The following is a 21,072-nucleotide window of genomic DNA, read 5'->3' on the forward strand; positions in this document are numbered from 1 at the left end:
TCTTTTCTGACATCAGATGACACACAAGTGAGTTAGATTTCAGGCTCACAAAATTGTCTGCTATTTATTGTTGCTCTGTATCAGGAGAACTTCTCATTGCTTCTGAAATGTTACCTTAATAGGTATGATCAGTGATAACAACTGAGTGTTAAAAACACACCCAGGTGTCTATTGTCAAATAGCTGTTTTGTAAGAGCCTGTTCTGAGCTGCTTTAGACTCGACATCCAAAATGCTAACAGCAGTGATCATAAATGCTGTTGAGGTATTGTTATTATGGATCACTAATGCTGTTGAGATATTGTTAATACAGACACATCTTAATGTATGTCCTCTTCATCTTTTCTGATTTAATAGATAGTAAAAAAAAGAATATCAGTCAGACCTAAGGGAAAACAAAGAAAAAAGAGAGATGCTCTAATATGGCCACAATGTAGTGATAAAATCAAGTGTCTCTCCGAGGCTAAATTTACGTATTTAAATGATCTTTGCCTTAAACAATGGTTGTAACCAGACAGACATATGGTAAATACGTCCCGACCCATTATGCTCTATTCAGACTAAGAAAGCTGGTCGGGGAGGGGGAGGTTTGGTATTAACGGTGATCTGGTGTTATGTACACTCAAGTAACCCCTTCATGGGGAAGAAGTTGGGGGGGGGGGGGGGGGGGGAAAGAAAGGGAAAAAAAAAAAAAAAAAAAAAAACCCCCAAAACTTTGTGAAAAGGGGAAAAAAAATCTTAAAAAGCAAAGCTGAACACTTTGCTGCTGTGCAGGGAAAGTGAGAAACGGTCCCCCCTGCCGGGGAAGTTGATGAATAATCCGCAGATCTCAAGCTGAGCCTTGGGCTCAGAGCGGCTGGTATCCCATACTAACACTAATCAACCAGTATGAAACATCCATTTTAAACGCAAATGAGGGGGGCCTTTTCAAAGGAGACCCAAAGAGGGGAGGGAGGGGGAGTTCAAAGCTCAAAATGGTTCTTTCTTTCTCTCTCTCTCTCTCGCTCTCTCTTTTTTTTTTTCCTAAAGAAGACAGAAATATGGTTGGTTATTATCTAAGTTATTGCTACAAAGAATTTTGAAATTAAAAGATAAGCTTTCAGAGGAAGCTCGGTAATTTTCATAAAGAAGGACTTAAAACAGATGTGCCCTCTTTAATCGGGGTGTGCTTGAAAAAATAGAAATGCATTTTTAACGTAGCAGGGGGAAAAATCATCTATCTGGCTACACATTTGTCTCCTGGGCAAAAAGAATTAGGAAAAAAAAAGTCTCCCTACATTAAGTATCTCACACATAGCCAACACTAGAACTTTCTTATCAAGGGAGAAGTTGGGTAAACGATCAGCCAGTGTTTAGAAAGCAGAAAAATATCTTATGTTTTTGCACTGGTTTTCCTTTCCTTTTCTTTTTTCACTTCTTTTCACCCCCTCAGGCTTTTTCCTATTCAAGCCACCGATGAAGTGAATGAACATCTTCATCAGGGTCCGATGTGACTTCTAGTAGAAATCTTAATATTTACTGGTATATTTTTGGTTGCCTTTCTTCTTAGTAAACTTTTCCTTATCCCTTCTGTCTCCAGTAGCATGCTGTGGCACATGAATTCTCTATTCAAAACCCTTGCCTTTCTTCCAGCAATATGGGACTGCCCTTAGAGAAGGCAGCCTTTAAATACCAGAGAAGGCTTCCTTAAATAAAGGCTAGAGGCTGAGATGTTAAGGATTCAGCGTTTTGTGAATGCTCTTCCTGAACACTGAGTTTTGAATGAGCTATTTTGTTTTCCTCACCTCTGTGCTGAGGGAGGATGGCTTTTCAGTAGGAAGTTATTGCTGGAATATGGACTAGCAAGGCGCTAATTTGATTTTCTGGAATAAAGTAACACAACAATTCTCTCCTCAAGAAAACCACATGTCCTGACTGGTTGCTCAACTACAGCTTGTAACAAGTCTGACAGCTGCCACGGGAAAGTTTTTGTACAGAACTTTACTGACATGTTTTGTTAAGTGCACAAAGAGCTAATAATCCTGCAGCATTAAACCTGGGTGCCTTTTGGCTGGAGCAGCAAGGAGCTGTAACTTCTCCCTTTTCAAGAATGCCTCTTGTTTCTGACAACCCACCCTTATTTCACCCAAGGCTTTCAGAGCATGAAGGAAATCTCCCACTGGTGTCAGTAAACCCGGCAGCTTCTCCATCTATGCTTTCTTCTTGTTGCTACCCAAATTGGCTCAGGTTACAAGAGATGTCCTGACTGATCATTGCCTTCTGTCACACCACACCTGCTTGCACTGAGGGGACACTGACCTGTGTCCTTGCAGTACACCTTGTGAAGAGTTACTTTGAGCTGGTCGGTTCCTGGTGCAGCCATGCTTCAGCACCACTCTGTCAATAAGCCCTTATTCCCATCAGATTCTTTCACCCAGGAAATCTTTTTGGCATAGCAAGTTTTTAGTACCAAACTGGTGTTGCTCTTTGGAGGCCTTAAAGAAGAGCTATGTCAGGAGAGGAAGGTTGTCTGGTTCAGTTTTCTGACCTAACAAGTTCTTGCCTTTCATAGTATCACAAGAGTCTAGAGTAGAGAGAGAGTTTGAAAAAGGATGGTAGGGTGGGAGTGTTTTCAGACAGCAACAAGAGAGGGAAGGCTCAAATGGCTGTTGTATTTTTTTCTTATTAGCCATAGCCCTTGGTCTGCACATGGATGTACTCCCAACCTTCCCAACTCCAACTCCCAACCATAGGCAACAGCCTTTGCAGTTGCTTTTTTGTTGCTGTTGCTGTTGTTTTTTGGTTGGTTGGGTTAGGTTCTTTTTTTGTGGCACTTGGTTTTTAACAAGTGGCTAAATTATGCCAGTGGTTTGCTACTCCAAATGTCTCTGTAGTGGCTGTATATCACCAGAGTGCTTTTCCCACAGGGCTTCTTTCTCCTTGTCTTGTGCTCACCAGGGCAGGAGGGAAGGGAGCTAGACCAGTGCAGCAGTGTTACACCACAAGGTGATTCCAGGGAAGTGAGAATTCCCAGCTGGGCAGTGAAACTGTTTGGTTCTTTTGAAACAATGCTCATAGCTGGATGAAAGGTCTGATCCTCCTTATTTTGTATGAATATATTTTTTGCTGTTAAACACGTGCATGTAACAGTGCAGTCACATAGGTTCAGATACTACTTTGCCATGCACAGCTATAGTCTGGAACCTGATACTGCAGATTCAACAGCTGTAAATATGCCACGGATTTTGAAGGGAGTTGTCTAGCTGTAAGGAATGTGGTCCTCCCATTAGCAGTTATGTCAGCTGGCAGCTGTACTCACAACTAAGCCATGGAATAATAAAACAACACCTAATTATTAAAAGGAGTCAAGGACAGCAGGAGACCTGCTTTGACTTTTGTCCATTTATGACTTAAATATTACGGCCACCCAGCAGTAGGAGAAAAGCAATACAAGCCTTTGACATAAAAAGCATCTATTATCTAGTTTTCTTTTTGTCTAAGCCAAATAATGTTCTTGATAAACATGACAGCTCTCTTAGTGAAAAAGTCAGAGGGAAGAAATTTCCTGAAGAAAAATGAGATGCCAGATGCAAATGTTTCTGTCTCACCATATAGAAACCATAGGCTTGAGGTACAGCAGAAGCTCTAAGAACTATATTCACTTTCCTCTAAACATTAATGTTTTGGTTTGGAATTCTTTATAGTGATGTAGTTGTAACCTAACAGAAATGTAATGTTCTTTTTGCTTCTGTATCTACAAGTCTGCTTGCAGGGCTCAATGGTAACTCCTTATTTCTGTGCTGACACTTCACATGTTTAAGTAATGTCAGCTGCTTCCCATTAATTGTTTGTGGATCATAAATCCAGTCTTCTTTATGCCCCATATTAGACCTCAATCATAGAATCAGACAGGTTGGAAGAGACCTCCAAGATGATCCAGCCCAACCTAGCACCCAGTCCTATCCAGTCAACTAGACCATGGCACCAAATGACTCATCCTGTCTTTTCTTGAACACCTCCACAGACAGCGACTCCACCACCTCCCTGGGCAGCCCATTCCAATGCCAATCACTCTCTCTGGAAAGAACTTCCTCCTAACATCCAGCCTGGACCTTCCGCAGCACAACTTGAGACTGTGTCCCCTTGTTCTCTTGCTGGTTGCCTGGGAGAAGAGACCAACCCCACCTGGCTACAGCCTCTCTTCAGGTAGTTGTAGACAGGTGGTTCTTTGACCTTTATACAGTGTTTCACTACATACTCTGCCTAGCTGCTGCAACTTTGCTGTTTTATCAGTGTCCTTACAGTGGTACATACTCAGAAGAGATACAGTATGTCAATCAAGCATAATTTACAACAAAACACATGATCTTAGAAGATGTACCCCCACATTAAAGGTTATAATGGTGCAGCGTGCTCATCTCAGTTATGTGAATTTCTCTTCTTCTCTAGACATGAATTTACTGTAGCTTAGCACTTGTAGACCATCACAATATTTGCTTTTTGCAATTCTGGAAAAAAGGCCAAGCCTTGTTTGCTGTGCTCCCGTGAGATGCCTTATTGAGATAGAAATTAGATTAGCATCTGGGCCAAATTGACTGTATTTCAAAACAATCTGCTGTTCTGTGTACCTCTCAAATGTCTCTGGAATTGTTTTCAGTCAGAATTCTTTTGGCTCCTTTTGCTTCAGCAGAAGTTAATTCTGTAATAGAACAACGCTCATTAAAATTAAGAAACTGTTAGTTACACTGCAGCTGTAGTTAAAGCCAGTCCTTGATGTTATAAGAGCTGTGCACTATTTCCAAGATATAATTGATACCCATGATGATTTATTCAATCTAGGCACACATTTTGCTAAATCTTTTAAACACTTTGCATTTAAAATGGAGTGGTTTCTGCAGTTTAGATTATACACATTTTATGCACAACTTTATTTCAAGTTCTATTATGTAGCATATTAAATGTCTCTTGATTCTGTTTATGCATTCGTTTGAGTTGACATAAGATGTATAGTTCTTAAGTGCCATTGATGGCCTCTACAGAACAATAGGCTATTACTTGGATGTCCTACATTTGTTAAGCAAATCAGTTCATTTAAGCTATATTTGGTTTCTAGTCAGTACAGTACTTGCAGCATTAACATTTCTGATCTGGCCTATCAGTTGTAAAAGAAAACAAGTATGAAGCCTCCTTCATGATTTGCTCTTAAAGTGTAATTGAATTCTACAGCCAAGTGCATTAATCAGGGTTGGTTATTTAACAGAAGTTCTCAGATTTGTGAAGCACTTTTTGAAGTTAATGTTAGCACCCTGTTTTTCTTCAGAATTATTATTTACAGCCAGTTTAGATGAGGCTACCAAAGCAGTGGGGTTTTATCCTCAAGCCAGAGAGAAGTGGGTCATCTATTCTATTGATTTCTGTAGCATTTGTCTGACATGCAGTCCCTGGAGAATACAAGGCAGATCAGAACTCACAGCTCTTGCTGAAATTAGTATATGAGTTGGAGTTTGCTTTCATACGCTATTTCGCTGTGTCTCTGCATTCAGGCACATCATTTGGTAGTTCTCCCATACACAGATGATGCTACTGTAAAATACTCACATTTAAACAAAGTTCTGTCTTACTTTCTTATATTTTTTTTTATTTCAGCACTTCCCTCCACTTGCTCATCCACTTCATGCTGGAAATATCATTGTTTCTGTAGTCTAAACTCCTTCCCCAGAGGGAAAACTCTCTCCTGGGCTGAGATTTAGCTACAGAGAGGAAGTATGAGCTGAAGGAACTTAAGAAAGGAATAGCACCATCATTTTGGTTGGAAAAAAGGCTGAGACATAACCTCTCTCACACATCAAGCAGAGATTAAACAGAAAAGGCAACACAAAATAGGGATGAAATCATTTTCTCACAGAATGCTTTCTCAGCATAAAGGAATTTAAAGGAAATCATGTCTGTAGGATTCCATGGAACCGTAGGAGAGCTGTGCAGCTGTGGCAGAAAAAAAAGCAGCAGTGGGTTCAAAGCAAATTTTGGTGGGTACATGGCCTGTGCAGAGACAGCCTCATCTTGATTTAAAGAATATGGTGGATTCATATTCACTTTTCACAAGCTCTTTCTTGAGAAGATAAACCTTGTAGTCAGAGAACAAAAACTTGTAGAAGCTCAATGAGAAAATATTCTTAGTGTTTTCCCTCTAATTTTTCCTCCCTACAAATTTCTGGTGGTCTAAATTGTGATCCAGTCCTGAGGCAACTGAGAGAGGTGACTTTCCATCTAACCTACAAACATCCTCATTCTGGTCTCAGCTGTGCTTTGTCTATGTTAGCACAACTGGTGGCTCTTCTTTTGTTTGCCTTGTACTGGTGCCAAAGGAAATACTCACTTTTGTCTAAGACGGTGGTATGGAGCAAGAGGAAAAAGAAGCATTTAAATAACAGAATCATGGACAAATACATCAGTGTGGTGGGGTTCCATAAAAGTGAGGAAAGGAAGGACAGGTCTACAAAATCACCAGCTTCATCTCTCTCTTTCTAATAATGTCATGATTTAGTACTAGAAAATGCATCTTAATCTCTTGCATCAGTATTAATTTCATTCAAAGAAGCAAAACTTGCTCAACAAGCTTATGAACATGGGTAGGATGGTGCTTTCCAAAAGTATGCCTGCATTGTCAGTTTTCCAGGACCCGAGTCCCCTAGTGCCAAAAATGTGCATTGCTGCATGCCTGTGGCCCTGATTCTTTATATATGAGAAGGTAATAGACTGGTCCTCTAAAAGGAAAAAAAAAGAAACAATATGAAATGATTCTCCAGCTTAATTAAAAGCATAATTATTAAAGCAACAGCTAGATTGAGGATCCAGATTGTCTGAGAAGAAAAGTTCATAGATGTTTTTGCATGTCCTGTCCTCAGTTCAGACATCAGATCCTCACTGAGCAGCAATGGTACTACACTGGAACCTGTGCCAGGTTACAGCAATAATTGCAAGCCCCCCAGGATCCAAGCTCAGAAATTTTTGTATGTTCTCAGGAGACAAAGATGAGTGATCATCAAAGGCAGAGGAACACAGCATGACTGTCATAAGCCTGAAGTTACAACTTAGACATGCAATAGAAAATATCACTGGTACCTCTCCAGTGCATAGCCTGTAGTAATTAAAAACTTGATCCCTGCTGTTTTATCATCTCATTAGCAATGGGGGCACAAGACTTTTATCCTTGTTTGTCAGGAATCAAACATACCAGAGGAACTCTGATTATAAATTGATGAAAGTAAAGTTAAACTTTTAAATAAGAGCAGTTTCAGTTCACAATGTTTTTAAAGCTGATTAAAGAGATCTGATTTCAGTTTAAAAAAAAAAAATTGTACCTAAGTCCAGCACAGATAGTAGAGGTCGTCACTGGGGACAGGGTGTGGAATAGCATTTGGAAAAGGGCATGTGCTTTTAAAATGTACTGGGTGAGAGGTAAATGCAAGCCCTTCCTGACAGTTTCAATAAAACAGGTTTCAAACTTTTGGATGTCTTTGAGCATTTAAAAAATCTGAAGTTTGTGATGAATTTCATTGTGTAAAGTTATGGGATAGTGACACACCGTGTCAGTGAATACACTGGGATATATTGTCTCTATTAGTGACAAATTCTGTTCATCTCAGTAGTAGGGGCTTCGCCTCAGATACCATGCAAACAACGAGGTGAGCATTTGTTTCAACAGGATTATGTTGAAACAGTAATCAGGATTGCAGGATTATGGTCTAATCAAAAGCCTCTTGAAATCAATGCAGAAGACTCTATTTACTTTTGTGGCATTTAAATCGGTCCCTTTAAGAAGAATACTTCAAATAGTTCCAGGATGGTTCCACGTTTCCAGAAATGTTGTCATTTTATTGCATTCTAATAAATCTCTGACCTGAGCAGTGGTACTGGCATTGAACTGGGCAGAGGCAAATTTGGTGGGAGAGAACTGACATTCTTCTCTTTTGTTTGATACCATCTGAAATCACATTTCCCCACCCACACACCTTTTTTTTCTCCCATGAATCTCTGTTTCTCCTTTCCTTTCCTCCTCCTCCCCCTCCTCCTCCTCATTCTTCTTCTTCTTCTTCTTCTTCTTCTTCTTCTTCTTCTTCTTCTTCTTCTTCTTCTTCTTCTTCTTCTTCTTCTTCTTCTTCTTCTTCTTCTTCTTCTTCTTCTTCTTCTTCTTCTTCTTCTTCTTCTTCTTCTTCTTCTTCTTCTTCTTCTTCTTCTTCTTCTTCTTCTTCTTCTTCTTCTTCTTCTTCTTCTTCTTCTTCTTCTTCTTCTTCTTCTTCTTCTTCTTCTTCTTCTTCTTCTTCTTCTTCTTCTTCTTCTTCTTCTTCTTCTTCTTCTTCTTCTTCTTCTTCTTCTTCTTCTTCTTCTTCTTCTTCTTCTTCTTCTTCTTCTTCTTCTTCTTCTTCTTCTTCTTCTTCTTCTTCTTCTTCTTCTTCTTCTTCTTCTTCTTCTTCTTCTTCTTCTTCTTCTTCTTCTTCTTCTTCTTCTTCTTCTTCTTCTTCTTCTTCTTCTTCTTCTTCTTCTTCTTCTTCTTCTTCTTCTTCTTCTTCTTCTTCTTCTTCTTCTTCTTCTTCTTCTTCTTCTTCTTCTTCTTCTTCTTCTTCTTCTTCTTCTTCTTCTTCTTCTTCTTCTTCTTCTTCTTCTTCTTCTTCTTCTTCTTCTTCTTCTTCTTCTTCTTCTTCTTCTTCTTCTTCTTCTTCTTCTTCTTCTTCTTCTTCTTCTTCTTCTTCTTCTTCTTCTTCTTCTTCTTCTTCTTCTTCTTCTTCTTCTTCTTCTTCTTCTTCTTCTTCTTCTTCTTCTTCTTCTTCTTCTTCTTCTTCTTCTTCTTCTTCTTCTTCTTCTTCTTCTTCTTCTTCTTCTTCTTCTTCTTCTTCTTCTTCTTCTTCTTCTTCTTCTTCTTCTTCTTCTTCTTCTTCTTCTTCTTCTTCTTCTTCTTCTTCTTCTTCTTCTTCTTCTTCTTCTTCTTCTTCTTCTTCTTCTTCTTCTTCTTCTTCTTCTTCTTCTTCTTCTTCTTCTTCTTCTTCTTCTTCTTCTTCTTCTTCTTCTTCTTCTTCTTCTTCTTCTTCTTCTTCTTCTTCTTCTTCTTCTTCTTCTTCTTCTTCTTCTTCTTCTTCTTCTTCTTCTTCTTCTTCTTCTTCTTCTTCTTCTTCTTCTTCTTCTTCTTCTTCTTCTTCTTCTTCTTCTTCTTCTTCTTCTTCTTCTTCTTCTTCTTCTTCTTCTTCTTCTTCTTCTTCTTCTTCTTCTTCTTCTTCTTCTTCTTCTTCTTCTTCTTCTTCTTCTTCTTCTTCTTCTTCTTCTTCTTCTTCTTCTTCTTCTTCTTCTTCTTCTTCTTCTTCTTCTTCTTCTTCTTCTTCTTCTTCTTCTTCTTCTTCTTCTTCTTCTTCTTCTTCTTCTTCTTCTTCTTCTTCTTCTTCTTCTTCTTCTTCTTCTTCTTCTTCTTCTTCTTCTTCTTCTTCTTCTTCTTCTTCTTCTTCTTCTTCTTCTTCTTCTTCTTCTTCTTCTTCTTCTTCTTCTTCTTCTTCTTCTTCTTCTTCTTCTTCTTCTTCTTCTTCTTCTTCTTCTTCTTCTTCTTCTTCTTCTTCTTCTTCTTCTTCTTCTTCTTCTTCTTCTTCTTCTTCTTCTTCTTCTTCTTCTTCTTCTTCTTCTTCTTCTTCTTCTTCTTCTTCTTCTTCTTCTTCTTCTTCTTCTTCTTCTTCTTCTTCTTCTTCTTCTTCTTCTTCTTCTTCTTCTTCTTCTTCTTCTTCTTCTTCTTCTTCTTCTTCTTCTTCTTCTTCTTCTTCTTCTTCTTCTTCTTCTTCTTCTTCTTCTTCTTCTTCTTCTTCTTCTTCTTCTTCTTCTTCTTCTTCTTCTTCTTCTTCTTCTTCTTCTTCTTCTTCTTCTTCTTCTTCTTCTTCTTCTTCTTCTTCTTCTTCTTCTTCTTCTTCTTCTTCTTCTTCTTCTTCTTCTTCTTCTTCTTCTTCTTCTTCTTCTTCTTCTTCTTCTTCTTCTTCTTCTTCTTCTTCTTCTTCTTCTTCTTCTTCTTCTTCTTCTTCTTCTTCTTCTTCTTCTTCTTCTTCTTCTTCTTCTTCTTCTTCTTCTTCTTCTTCTTCTTCTTCTTCTTCTTCTTCTTCTTCTTCTTCTTCTTCTTCTTCTTCTTCTTCTTCTTCTTCTTCTTCTTCTTCTTCTTCTTCTTCTTCTTCTTCTTCTTCTTCTTCTTCTTCTTCTTCTTCTTCTTCTTCTTCTTCTTCTTCTTCTTCTTCTTCTTCTTCTTCTTCTTCTTCTTCTTCTTCTTCTTCTTCTTTTCTTCTTCTGGACCTATGTCTTTCATAGCGAGTAGGAAGCCACCCTTGATGTTTTGGGTCATTATAAGGAAGGATACCATTCATTAGTTCAGAGCAATGGTGAATCAGATATGAGGAATCTGAATAATCTTTTTCTTTCAACCTAGCAAAAGACAAGTCTTTTAAGCCAAGAAGACTAATCAAGGACTCAAGAACTTTTTTCAAGCAAAAATGGGAAATAAAGCAAAAGTGATGATACAGTAACTCGTTATTTTACTGTGGTGACTTCATGAGAAATAAACTTATCAGGTTCAGCAGAATTCATTATGTATGAGCAAATGATCCATCAAACCCCTGTATTTAAAATGCTGGTTTTACAGCAGATAAGATGTGAGATGGTTGGTTAAACAATCTTGTGGCTTTTTTGTGGGCCCCCTCCAGGTGCTGGGAGGCCACAGTGAGGTCACCTCGGAGACTGGATGAGGTACTTAGTGCTATGGTCTAGTTGATTGGCTAGGGCTGGGTGCTAGGCTGGGCTGGATGATCTTGGAGGTCTCTTCCAACCTGGTTGATTCTGTGATTCTAATAAAAAAACTCTGAACTGGTCCAAGTGAAAAATAAAGAATTGGACAGGTTATTTTCTGAGAAGTTACAATGAAGGATTTGTTTTTCAAGATGGAAAAACATATACTTCGAATTTTGACCATTCAATGAAATTGAAGTTGAACAAACAGAAAAGCGAGGGAAGGGAAATCTATTTTACAGCTGAGCCTAACTGACTTATAGAACTCATTGTCACTGTACAGGCTGTGGAGGGAAGAACTTAATGGGGCTCTGCAAAGAAACATACTTCACAAAAAGCTTTCTGGGATTCTTAGAGCTGTTTCTTTAAAACTGCACTTTTTGGAGGGATATAAAGCTGTATGCTTCAAGGCACAACTCATTCTCAAGCTGTTGTGGCTTGGGGAGAAGTCTTTCCCCACAGGCAGGTTACCTCTAGGTTACTAACTGAAGCATTCCTTTCCCCTTCCTATGCAGCATCTGTTAGTAGCTTTCCTAAAAGACAGGATACTGAGCAAGCTACACCACCAGTCTGATCAAGTATGGAATTTTGACTATGTGTCTAAATGAAAACAGAACTCAGAAGAGTAAAAAACTTACAAGCAGTGGGATATTCTTTCTCTTCAAGGATGTTTAGTCAGAATTGTGTAGCTTCCAAGTGGACAAAGGAATAAGAGGAAACACATTACCAAAAAAATACCAAAACAAACCAACCAGACCCCTATATTTACAGTAAAACTTGAAAACATAGTGAAGAACATGTGCTAAAAGCTTGAAGACAGCGAGCTTAGGTAATTGGGTAGATAATAATGTAGAGCTGAGGTTCCCATTACAAAAACAAAAGCTAAAATAATCTTTCAGTGACTTTCAGATATTTTCCTGTGGGCCATGGCAAATCTGAAATCTGCCTGATTTCCTCTTAGATGAATGTGACATTATTCCTAGTGAAATATAAATTACAGTGGTCTTCCACTACATGATCATACAAACAGAAAATATTTTACTTTCTGTCTAGACATCTGAAAGCTTCTCATTTTTTCAATGATCTAAGGTAGGAATTATTTTTCATACTGCTGCTAATAATCAGCTACACTGAATTCTGATAGGAAATTTTGGTACACCTGGTTTTCTGGTTAAAGAGAAATAGGAGGGAGGAAAAAAGCAAATGAGAGTCTTAGGAGGGAGGAAAAAGCAAATGAGAGTCTTCCACCAAGCCACTTTGAATCCTCAAACTGAAAACAAAGATACCTCAGCCTAAGTTAACCCACATGGGCCAGCAAGACATATCCAGAATCTCCTTTTTTCCCAGCCTCAAACTCTTTAAATTAACAACAGTTGAGGAATGCATCATGGTATGTATGCTGCAACCAAGGAAAGAAAATGATCTGTCAAGACTGCTGTTTGCTTCTATGTTTAACCATTCCTAGTGTTCAGTATTAGCACAGATGATTCATTACTCTGGATTTGGTTTCAGGTCCATGTGAGGTGAGCATTGTTAGAAGGAATAGGAAGCCTCTTAATTCACATAGGCCTTTTTCTCAGGGTAGCTACTGCTCCTCAAGTGAGATTGAGGGGTTTGCTTCATTAACTTTCTGTTTGTTTTCCCAGGTTGCTAAGACTAGGATGTGCACATGTGTTAATATTAAAAGAGAAAATATTTCTACTTCTTCCATCCCTTTCTTTAACCTTTTCTTCCATTCACCATTATTCAAAGGCAGCTATGAAGCAAAGTCTTATTTTCTATGCATGTTCTGTGTTCAGGGTTATGTGCTTTGATAAACAGATTTGAACAGGATGGTCAAATGGATGGAGATGACAAAAAAAAAGGCATCAGCTAAATAATCCAGATCCTATTGGAGGAGAGAGAGAAAAAAAAGGCTAAGGGAGCAGAATAAAAGAATTCATTCTCAAGTCTTTAGTTGCCTTCTCACTACAAGTTTCACTGGAAATTGCTCAACATAGTGGCTTTATTTAGCCCTGCTAGTCTTTCAATTTCTAAATGAATTCACTTTCCTCCCATACTCCACATATATCTGGCTTGAAAACTAGCACTCCAGGAGAGCAGGGAAATGGACCTTCTGCATCGTGAGGCAGCTGGATCTGAGAGAAAACATCCCTGAAGCACTATAGCAAGTGGCTGGCTTCTGTGAAGTTTTCAGGAACACAACATCACTGACAAGTTTCCAAGAGACCTGAGTACAAGTTGGTGGCAATTGGCTCAACATCCTGTTTAACACCTGACAAGTCAGAGGTGGATTCAGTCTCAGAGAAGAGCAAAAAGCACTGCTGTTTCAAGGTGAAGCTATGCTTGTTAGCATCATATGCTTTAAAGCTTTTTGTTGCTGTTGTTGTTAATCAGTAGTATGGAATTTCCTGCTTCTTCCTCCAAATTTCCCATCCAAGGAGAGTCAGGAATTTTGCAAGTAGCAGCTACTACCATCACCCTTTGACTTCAGCCTGGATAATGTTCTCTGTGCCAGAACTGATCTCCACTGTGTGCTTTTCTTATCTTGAAGCTGAAGGTGGTGCACGTGGGAAAACATTCAAGGAGTTTCCATTGAATTAGTAAAACTAATTGTTTACTCAGGCAACATCCAGAGAGAGGGCAGGAGCAGTGGTCCATCAGAGTGATTCTCTGACTGGTGTCAATTTCAACAGTTCAGTGGATGTTTTGGACGTGGTGCTTAGGGATATGGTTTAAGGTGAATTTCTAGAGTAGGGTTATAGGTTGGACTTGGGGATCCTGAGGGTCTTTTCCCACCTGGGTATAAATGACAGCAGTTTGCCTCTGCTGCGTATCTGCCCTTCTGCATTTAGCCATAGTAGTTGTGGTTTGCTGCATTCAAAAACAACCAACCAACCAATAATATTTCTTACTGCATGCCAAAATGCACCACACCCTATGAACACCACTTTAATATGCATTTTAAGGGATATAGGTGTGTAGGTTTGGGTTCTCACTCAATAAATTAAGCAAAAAACCCCCCAAATTTCAGAAAAAAAATCAGGTTCATTAATCACACCATCATTTGGTCTGAATAAAATTAAGGTAACAAAGATCTCAAAGGTCTTAGGAAAAAAGAAAATATAGAGGAAATGATTACTGGAAGGACACAGACAATTGTGTTGCCTAAGTAAAATCTCATGTGCTGTAGTCTGCTTATAGTTATTGTATCTCTGGCCTGTAGCTGGGTAAGGGAGTAGGAAAATGTTACTTCTGTTCTGAATGGTGGATTCTTCCCAGATACTATTCTGTGTTGTTATTTTGATTGTGCAGGAGTCAAAGAGCAGCTGCACATGCAGGTTACAGACCACTGCTTACATTCTCCATCTGCTCCAAGACCCTCTTCTTTCAAGTTGTGCATTTGTTTAAAACAAGTACATTAAAGCTCACAGCAGTGTTTCTAAAGTGTAGTTACCCTGAAATTAATCCTCTCTGGTTTAGCCATACTATAGTCTAAGAAAAAAATGGGTAGTTCAGATAGTAAAGAGGAATCAAATAATGCTTGCTTTGAGATTCAGAATGTTAGGAGTTTCTTACCAGAGTTCCACATACACCATGCAAGATCCTATGTAAGAGAGCCTGGCACTGGCAATACCAGGCATACTTACAGTCCAGTTACTATGGGTACAGAAGCAGAAGACCACAGAAGCCAAGAATATTACAAAGACCCTTGTCAGGATGTCTAATACTCACAAAGAGCTATGGCCAAGAATAGCATATGCTTGCTCCTAACTATGCACAGCCCTCCAAACAGATAGGCAGCTGCACCGATGGCATGTTCTCCTGCCCAGGGGCATAAACTGTGAGGACAAAAGAATTTAGAGTCTTGAAGACCGTGGAGATACCTGTTAGAGTCTGAGAACCAACATGTTTCCAGGGTTTGGGGGCTTCTAAGCGGTTTTGTTTCCACCCAAACTGCAGAAGGAGGCAGGAAAAGGATGTACAGCTCAGACCATGCAAAATCTCCATTTATTCTTGATCCCCGCTCACATTGTGATGAGAGCTGCATTTGGCTTTTCCCTTGGGGCATCAACAACAAAGCCTCATTGGCCCATCTTAAACTGGGGATTTCAAAGCTGCCTACAGCATTTGCAGGCCTGCCGAGCATTCCCTAAACCCCATGTATGGTTTTTCAAGAGGATTGCTCCTTGAATTGTTTTTTTCCCTTTCACTACCCGACAAGTGGTCCAGATTAAGGCCTGAGTGCTTCCTGCAACTATGGAATGCCTGCAAAAATAAAACACATCTTAAACAGGGTGACTACTAGGTCAAGTCTATCTGCTCTAACAATTGTCTGAGCTGAGCAGAGTTTAGGACAGAATCTGGACTACAGATCTCTTTCTATAAACAAACTATAAACATTGCCACGGAGAAACTAAAGAAGTCTCTTAAAATCATATATGTACCAGCAACATATAAATCAGACCCACTCTATAGCAGGCAAAACAAACAGCTAATATTAGCTTTCCTTTTATTCTTTTTTTCTTTTTTGGCACTGCTGTCATTCATCTGAGATGAGGAGAAACACTTCATTCCCAAGCACAGAAGGAGAACTTGAGAGATAAATATGTTTCTGACTCACCCAAATCAAAGCTGACCCTGTGGTTGAAGTTGGTGATAAAAAAAAAGAGAGGGGAAAAAAAAAAAGAAAAGAAAGTAAAAGAAAACTGTTCCCCTTCACTACCAGCAGAAAAGAAACTTCAGCAAAGATAATGTGAAAAAAAAAACAGAGGGAAGAAAAAGATTTCTCACCCCCAACTGGCTCTTTTAGGATCTTATCATTACTCTAACATTTAACAGACAGCCGTCTCAAGCGTGAACCAGCCATTCTCCCTCTGTAAAAGTCTTTTTGCTTAGCCAAGCTTAAAAAATAAACCCCTTCCTTTCAAGATAAACATTACACAAAGTGCAGCAGCAATTCAGCAAAAGTCACTGCAGCACACAGCCAGGCTATATAGGATGTTAAAATACAATCTTTCCTTATGCTTATGTCCATGACTCATGCCCAAGGCTTGATGCGAAGTCCACTGAAGTCACCTAAGTGCCCCAGCTGGACATCTGCAAGGGGGAAGTTTGCTGACAAAAACTTCCCTGCTGATGGGACTGCACAGATGCCTTGGCCTGGAAGAGCACCCAGGTGATGTCCTTGTTTATGCATCCCTCCTCAGGTTATGGTAAAAGCACTTAGGCAAAATTTATTCCTAGTCCCATCTGACTGGGAGCCCCACTGGAAAATCTGAGAGCTGGAGACAACTGATTGTTCAAAGAAAGAATCCCTTTTGCTATGTAGGAGCTGTTGGACCCGAAATAGATGTGACTCATGCAGCTGCTCAAATGAAATAATTGCATCTTGGATTGTTTGCATTTGTCTCTGTTATTTCCTACACACAGACAGAAGCAAGCAAGTGGAAATTATTCAGGTCAAACTCAGGCACTTAAAAATAAGGAAATGCCAGGAGTTGAGATGCTCGTGGAGCAGTGTTAGCCTCCTGCTGTGTATACATCATGGAAGAGTTCTTAATTACATAATTACCTTTTTTTTTCTTCCCAGAGAGCCTATGCCTCATTCAGCACGTGGAGACAGATTGGTGCTGTTCAATGCTTCCCTTTATCACCAGCTTTTGCTGTGTACCTCCCTGCCTTGTGTACAACACTAACTGGCTTTGAGGCAGAGTTAGTAATTGCCTAATGGACCTTTCTGCAGCACTTAGCACTGCACTATCAGTATTTTTAAAACATAACTTAGACTCAAGATAAATAACAGCATCGTTTGCCACTTTGTTTGCCAGAATGTTTTAACACAAAACCACAACACATTTATCCTTCATCTTACTCCCAAAAAAACGACTGAGGCAGTCAGCTGAGATCACAGAGTTCGGGACAAACAGACAAAGTTCAGTAGAACTGTGAGTACCTGAAAGTTATCTCGTACCAGGCAGCCCTGGGCAACCTGCCTCACAGAGAGTGCAGCTGCCTGCATTTGCTGGTTTGCGCAGGAAACGTATGCTTCCTCTTGAAAAAAACCCAAAAGTACAGTCATGGCCTCTCCTCCAGCCCCAGAGAATTTATGGGCTGGGCTAACTCAGACAAATAAAATAGGCAGTCTATTAGAAGTCAGGGAGACAGCGTTCATCATAGCAACACTGGAGCAGACTCGCCCTGATAAAAGGGGGTTAAAGTAGGAGTTTAAGATACCTTGTGTTTGGCACATGCAAGAAGGTATCTACACCTTCTGCAGACACTGTTGGATTAAATGGAAGGTTTCTGATGAATGTTGCATCTGGCCCAGTGGGAATTGATTGGTAGGATGGATAATGGATATGAGCATGATAAGGGGTATGTTGGGTGAAATAGACTTTGGGGAAAGTAGCCACATTTGTTTGTACTTGTCATGCAACAGTAGTCTGGTGTAAGTAGAAAAGGAACTCGATGAGGACAGATGGGATACACTGGTGATATTGCTTGTTAATGTGGATGTGAAAGGGCAGATCCAGTAGTGCTGCCACTGGGGAACAAATGGCAACAGATCACATAAATCAGACACTTCCAATTACCTCGTGGTTATATTGTGTGAATTTTTATATGCTGAATATCTCCATAAACTGCACTGAAATTCTCAGCTGGCACTTTCTCATCCCATTTCATATCCAAGACAGATACAGCAGGTAAGCAGAAGTCTGAAGTCAAATGCCCATAGGAGAGAAGTTACCATCAAGGAGCAGTGGATATAAGCTGCAGCACAGGAGGCTCCACCTCAACACAAGGGTCACAGAGCACTGGAGACTGCTTAGGAGACTTTCAAGGCCTATCTGGATGCGTTCCTCTGCAACTTGAACTGGATTGTATGGTCCTGCTCTGGCAGAAGGGTTGGACTCAATGATCTCTTTGAGTCCCTTCCAACCTCTAAGATCCTGTGATCCTATGATCATAGCCATCACTAGAAAGACTTGACGCTGAAGGTGCTTTGCCTTTACAGGAAAAGAACACCTTCAGCTACTAAAGGATTGGCCATTTGGAAGTTTTAACTCCAAGGTTTGGCTTTCCATTTGGTCTCTTTAGAAGCAGACATCGGGTTTTTTTTTGTCTTCCCAGTTGTGCACAGCCACTAGCCCTGGTTGCTGCTCTGTCAGGTAGAGCCAAGCCTGGGCCCCACAGCAGGAGGGCAATCGTCTCTGCTTTAGAATCATGAAATCATTTCAGTTAGAAAAGACCTTTCATACGATGCCCACTAAACCACCATGCCCACTAAAACATGTCCCAAACTGCTGTCTCTCAGCTTCCTAACCTGGCAGCACTGCAGTGTATGGCACAGTAGCTGTTGTGTAGTGCATGTATGAAGGTTCTTTGAGTCTTCCAGCTATTTTGCCCAAGAGCAGTAGCACCAAAACCCAAGGAATGAAGATGCTCAAATGCCCAGGAAGCCTCACTTTGCATAGTCATACCATCATAGAATCATTAAGGTTGGAAAAGACTTCCAAGATCATCATGTCCAACTTTCTACCCAATACTTCTTAGACCATGTCCCAGAGTGCCACATCTACTCATTTTCGAACACCTCCAGGGATATTGACTCCACTGCCTGCCTAGACAGCCTGTACCAATGCCTTGCCACTTTTTCAATAAACAAATTCTTCCTAATATCCAACCTAAACCTCCCCTGGTGCAGCTTGAGGCCCATTGATGGGTTGGACTGGATGATCTTGGAGGTCTCTTCCAACCTTGTTGATTCTATGATTACCTCCTATCTTGTTGTTAGTTACGTGGGAGAAGAGGCCAGCACTGGCCTCCTAGAGCCTCCTTTCAGGTAGCTGTAGAGAGTAATAAGCTCTCCTTAGTCTCATCTTCTTCAGGCTAAACAACCCTAGGTTATTCTCCTAAGACATGTTCTCCAAACTCCTCACCAGCTTCATTGCCCTTCTCTCTACCCACTCCAGCACCTCAACATCCTCCTTACACTGTGTTGCCAAAAACTGGACACAGTACCGCATTACTGTAGTAGAGCCATACCTGTATTTCCTCCCTGTCCAGGCAACAGGCTGGAGGCTGGCTGTGCAGTGAGACTGAGCCCTTTCTTTATCTGAAAAAGAGAGCAAAATACCCTGAGCGTTTTCTGCCTTTGCCACACACGCACACCAAGCAACAAGGACTTACATGAGCCTGCGCCGCACAGCTCAGCCAGGCACATTAAGCTATCAGCACATCATCAAACCATCACAAACACTTCCTGCCTGCCTTTTCCCTGCTTCTTGTTATTTACCCTTTGCCAGGCAGCAGCAACCACAATCTGCAGCTTAGCAGCTTGCACTACACCGAGAAGAAAGCCCAGTGCAAAGCAGTGTAACCACAAAATGATGTCACTCAGCAGCAATTAGCTTTGTTTTCAATGTACACAAACTTTGGGGCTGGGGAGGAATTACCATGCAAGAGCAATTCTGTGGGGAAACAGGTGAGTGACTCTGTGGCTGGTGGGGGGATCTATTGCTTCTCTTGGGATGGATAAAGTCCATATTTCACCAAAGCTATTGCAAGTCCAAGCAGTCTGGCACAGAGGGAAAATTGGCAGTTTGTATCTGATCTGAACCCACAGGACAAACAGGAGCAACCTTGCAGGCTTTTGCCCTCGCACAGTGACTGACGTGGTTCTGTGAACAGCTATTACACGTCTGAAAATTGACATACTACTGGTAGCAGCACAAAAGGCATCCTCTTTCAATAGCTCTTACTCAGCAATCAGTGTCCAAGCCTTCATGTTTTCTTTTGTTGGGGGGGGGGGGGGGGGGATCAGAAAAAAAAATAAAGTAAACCACAATCTGGTTCTGTGCCAACAATATTAACCAGCTTCTTTTAGAGCCTTTGAAGTTAGCAGGGGGCAGCCAATCTTGTGGTGCAAGTAAAGAATGATACTTTAAGCGATTCCTTTTCATCCCTTTAACTTAATGAAAGATTAATAGCCTTGTTATTTTTGTTTCTGCTTTATTTTCTATATTCGGGGGGGGGGGGGGGGGGGAGAGGGAATAAAGGAGGGGGGAGGGGAATTTTTTGGCACTTGTTGAAACTGCAGTGCTGCCTGTAATGATTTTATGGATCAGTGAAGCACTGACTTGTTTGGGTGTTGGGTATTTTTTTTCCCCTCCTGTCTGTGAATCCTGTTTAACAATTCAGGACACAAAGGCACAAAGAAAGTTACCTACTCTTGAGTCCAAAAAAATAGCCATGCATATACTTTAGGGAAGCAAGGGGAAGAAGGAGGAAGAAGGCTTTTAGAGTGCATAGACCTAAAAGAAAAAGTAGTGAGGGGGGGGGCTTAGCAAATCTTTTCAGTGAAAGAGCTGCAGATTAGTTATAAAAATGTAATCCACTTCCTAGCTGAAGAAAGCAGCTTTATGTCGCTGCTGGCTGTGAAGATACAATGTGGGGTTTAGAACCACATTTATTTATATATTTTCAGTGCAGGCCAACGAGGCAGCATTCCTGGCTTCTCATCACCATCCAGGGTGGAGGAGAGATGAACCTTTATTCCTTTTTCTTTCTGTTTTCACCCTTTTGGGGGGTGGAGAGGAACCACAGGTCTCAAAAATACCTCCTTAAATATGATTGCAGCCAACTCCCTGCTTCTGTATCCATGTTTTCTGGGCTGTGCTGTGTAGTTGTGTTTTACCATGTGTGCAACTTCGGACAAAAGCCATAGTGAACCTCCTGAGAACCTTGGTGCAGTACTGTTTCAGTTTGCCAGCTGAGGATATGGCCAGGCAGAGCTCCCCTCAGCTTGCACACCAGTTGAATACGGACATGTTGTTGCTGGTTTTAATATTACAACTCTGATACTGGATTTTGAGCATGAGGTGGATGAATGAAGTGTGGCCCAGGACAATTGAATGAGACACCTGATAGTGCTCTAAATAAATCCATTATAATCACTACTTACAATGAGGATTTTTAACTTTGGATCTTGTATTCAAAAGCTCTTTACACATAATAGATCTAAGGTAGAGAGTGCACCTTCACTCCAGCTTAAGCAAACCAGAAGAAGAAAATCAGAGAATCATAGAATCAGCCAGGTTGGAAGAGACCTCCAAGATCATCCAGTCCAACCTAGCACCCAGCCCTAGCCAGTCAACTACACCATGGCACTAAGTGCCTCATCCAGGCTTTGCTTCAACACCTCCAGGGACAGTGACTCCACCACCTCCCTGGGCAGCCCATTCCAATGCCAATCACTCTCTCTGGAAAGAACTTCCTCCTGACATCCA

At 40.6% G+C, this 21,072-nt stretch overlaps 1 protein-coding gene across 1 annotated transcript in view; it reads right to left on the minus strand.

Moving 5' to 3' along the window:
- PIWIL1 (piwi like RNA-mediated gene silencing 1) overlaps nucleotides 1-18,847 on the minus strand; it is a 47,843-nt gene extending 28,996 nt beyond the window's left edge. Inside the window, exon 1 of the mRNA XM_064169008.1 lies at nucleotides 18,830-18,847. The gene's annotated coding sequence lies outside the window, so the exon portion shown is untranslated. The remainder of the gene's footprint in view (nucleotides 1-18,829) is intronic.
- Between the last annotated feature and the right edge of the window lie 2,225 nt (nucleotides 18,848-21,072).

The sequence above is a fragment of the Pogoniulus pusillus genome, chromosome 30 (assembly GCF_015220805.1).
Source record: "Pogoniulus pusillus isolate bPogPus1 chromosome 30, bPogPus1.pri, whole genome shotgun sequence".
Classification (NCBI taxonomy): domain Eukaryota; kingdom Metazoa; phylum Chordata; class Aves; order Piciformes; family Lybiidae; genus Pogoniulus; species Pogoniulus pusillus.